Source organism: Gigantopelta aegis, chromosome 2, assembly GCF_016097555.1.
Source record: "Gigantopelta aegis isolate Gae_Host chromosome 2, Gae_host_genome, whole genome shotgun sequence".
Lineage (NCBI taxonomy): Eukaryota > Metazoa > Mollusca > Gastropoda > Neomphalida > Peltospiridae > Gigantopelta > Gigantopelta aegis.
This window is the reverse complement of record NC_054700.1, coordinates 27,353,736-27,357,419: the sequence shown is the minus strand read 5'-3', so window position 1 is coordinate 27,357,419 and position 3,684 is coordinate 27,353,736. Positions and strand designations below refer to the sequence as shown.

Genomic DNA, 3,684 nt, shown 5'->3' with positions numbered 1-3,684 from the left:
ATACAGATAGACAGACAGACAGATATACACACACACACACACACACACAGAGAGAGAGAGAGAGAGAGAGAGAGAGAGAGAGAGAGAGAGAGAGAGAGAGAGAGAGAGAGAGAGAGAGAGAGAGACAGAGAGACAGAGAGGGAGGGAGATAGAGACAGAGAAAGAGATGCCGACATACAGACAGACAGATAGACAGATAAATAGATGGAAAATGAATGATTATAGTTTTAAACTTTGTCATTTGTGTTTTAGTGTAATTTAACCATCTCAAAAGTTGTGGGACGTTATGAAACATAGCAGTTGAATATTTTAAAAACAAAAAATAACTAGCATACCTTACAAACAAAAGCACTATCACCAAACTTTTCTTTGCATTGTAGATCTAGGTTGAGAAGCTTGTCCGGTGTAATATATAAAATAATTTCCCAGGCTGAGTACTCTAGTGTTTCGTGTTCATTCAGGAAGCACTGGTGCCGGCTTTAAAACAAAAATTACTAATTCTATTCAAATAATGATTTTTATATATATAAATGTATTTGTAAAGAATATCGCAAGCAGATTGCTCTTATATGAAACTATTGCGTTTTAAATTAATTTTTGGAAACCAAATCTAGCTATCGCATCACCTTAACTGAACCATGATAGAGTGAAATCCATGTCATCTTTCTCGGCAATTTTAGTTTTTGAATTATGGACCATTGCCATACTTCAATTATTTGTTTACAAAATGTCATTAATAAATGGAGTATGGTGGTTATGAAGAAGGTTGAATAAAGTACATTTAGGGACAAATCAAATTATTTTTATTCAGGTAATACTTTATTAGACCATTAAATAGGTCAGTGGTCTGAGACAATATGCCTTTAAAGACCAAACAAATTCAACGACTTTTACCTGCCATTTTCAAAGACTTTCAAAGACTTTTACACAGCGGTCAAAGACAATAGAATGCGATAAAAATACCAAATCAATTCGTTTACGTTGTTGTCCATGGTAAAATAATTGAGCTTTTTGACATGCATCATGACAAATTAAACCTTATAACTGGAAAATATCAAATGCATGCAGCTGTAAAAGATATCATCAGTGCTTTGGCTATGATTTGTGAGAATTTAAAGACTTTTGAAGACTTTTATTACAATTCAAAGACTCAAAGACCTGAAAATCTTCTCTTTTTTTCTTTTTTTCTTTTAAATTAAAATACTTTTAAGGAATTAAAAGACCGCTACGAACCCTGCATGTGGTTTAATGCTATTGAAAATATATTTATTTATTTTCTTATGTCATTATCAGATCAAAATATTTCACCTTGGTTGATCCACATTCTCAATGTGTTCCAATTCCATGCCTGCATCATCATAAGAATAACCATCTGTAATGCAAAATATGTGCATGCTAATGGTGAATTTAACTACATAAAAACAATACCATCTGTGGCAACACTAGTGAAGATTGTCGATATTGAAACTCCATAAAAAGTTACCAATAACGTTAAGATATATCAATTATTTCTCTAGCTCTTATGACATTTACATAAAGATAGACAATAAGTGTGACCCTCGTGTAATACACAACAATGTTAGTTGTTCAAAATGTGACAATGTAACGTTATACCAATTAATATTCTATTACTTTTCCTTTTTCACGATTATTGTGGAATTCATATTATTATTGTATTTCACTGATTCAAAACCTATGTCAGCATAAGCGTATGAGACTGGGGGCAACTCCCCCCAGTCCTGGTGAAAATCCTCAAATTCGGGCAAAATGAGATGGCCTGAACACTTTTCGCCATATATTTCTATCATTCTACCCACAATATTAGGTGTAATCCATGTAAAAATGCGTGGCGATTCGCTTGCAACCATGTATAACTGTCTAGCAGTAATGCTAATATGAATAAACGTTGTAATTCAAATCCTGGCACTTTTTATTAATTCGGGCCAAAATCTGCCAGCCCCTCTACAAAAATGGGAGCCCGTACGCCTATGTAGGCCCTATGTCAGAAATTATAGTGGATACCACAAACTATCTAGGTTGTAGAATATTCAAACAACGGAGAGCTAAACAAACAGGGAACTGATTCGCCGTGTATCATAATGCCAACTAAAACCTGTTCCAGTTTGTTTATGTGGGTTATGTTTGTGAACTAAGAAGAAAGGGCGTTGTCCCAGGGTGTGGACGTGGTGTCTAAATATATCCCTTTATTACTACGTTCACGTTCACTCACGTTCACACACACACACACACACACACACACACACACACACACACACACAACACACACACACACACAGAGAGAGAGAGAGAGAGAGAGAGAGAGAGAGAGAGAGAGAGAGAGAGAGAGAGAGAGAGAGAGTTTGTTTGGTTTAACGACACCACTAGACGACATTGATTTAATAATTATCAACTATTGGATGTCAAACATTTGGTAATTTCTACATATAGTCTTAGAGAGAAAACCCGCTACATTTTGCCATTAGTAGCAAGGGATCTTTTATATGCACCATCCCAGAGACAGGATAGCACATACCAAGGCCTCTTTGATATACTAGTCGTGGTGCACTAGATGGAGCGAGAAATATCCTAATGGACCCACAGACGGGGAACGATCCCAGACTGGCCGCGCATCAAGCGAGAGAGAGAGAGAGAGAGAGAGAGAGAGAGAGAGAGAGAGAGAGAGAGAGAGAGAGAGAGAGAGAGAGAGAGAGAGAGCAGACAAAAACAAGGACAGAAGAGTGGTATACATAAACGCGCGCGTGTGTGTGGGGGGGGGGGGAGGGGGGATCGAAACCCTCTTTCTTAAGCAAATTTTCTTTTTAAAATGTTTCGGAGGAACATGATTTGACCCACGCCACCTCCCTCCCCCTTCCCTCATAAACTTCGCTCCCACAGTCAAGACCCTCTCTAGCTGCATAAGGACCAGAAGACACTCGGGTTACAAAAAACATTCTTACCATTGTTGATCCAAGACGTCTGCGTATGCCTAGTGACGATACAAATCATCGCCAATAAATGTAAAATATCCATCAGCCAATTTCAAATACAAATAAATCTTCACTAGCTTGTTCATAAAATCGAATGTGATTCACACCACTCAGAAGTTCATAATTAGCCTAAAATCCACGTTTATATATTTGTCTCGGCTACCCGTATGAATACCACACACTGTCTCTCCTGCATTAAGGTGTGTAATATCCTCACATTCTACCACCAACAGGGGTTGTCTCAAATTCGAATACTAGTAGTTATTAAGACCGCGTTTGATTTGAACGAACGCATACACGAGTATTGAAAAAGTAAGGGTTTTTAAAATGTCAAAAAACCCCACAAAACAGTTACATTAGTTATGGGACTCGAATTTCCCCGTTCCAACCAGTGACCTACGACTGATATAAAAATGACCGCGGTATGTACTTCCCCTGCCACGGCCTTTGATGTACCAGTCGTGGTGCACTGGATGGAGCGAGAAATAGCCCAATGCGCCTCCTGACGGGGATGGATCCAAGACCGACCGCGCATCAAGCGAGCTCTTTACCAATGTTTTACATCCCTCCCTGACAGAGAGAGAGAGAGAGAGAGAGAGAGAGAGAGAGAGAGAGAGAGAGAGAGAGAGAGAGAGAGAGAGAGAGAGAGAGAGAGAGAGAGAGAGACAGAGACAGAGACAGAGACAGACGGGGGGAG

General features: G+C 38.7%; 1 protein-coding gene across 3 annotated transcripts in view; it reads right to left on the bottom strand.

Moving 5' to 3' along the window:
* Nucleotides 1–3,195, bottom strand: part of LOC121383337 — a 32,504-nt gene extending 29,309 nt beyond the window's left edge. Inside the window, exons 1-3 of one of the 3 annotated variants that reach the window (XM_041513322.1) lie at nt 2,958–3,195; nt 1,309–1,372; nt 336–477 (exon numbers count right to left, since the gene is read on the bottom strand). The gene's annotated coding sequence lies outside the window, so the exon portion shown is untranslated. The remainder of the gene's footprint in view (nt 1–335; nt 478–1,308; nt 1,373–2,957) is intronic. The other 2 variants (XM_041513304.1, XM_041513313.1) reach the window with 2 other exon arrangements.
* Nucleotides 3,196–3,684: the final 489 nt, after the last annotated feature.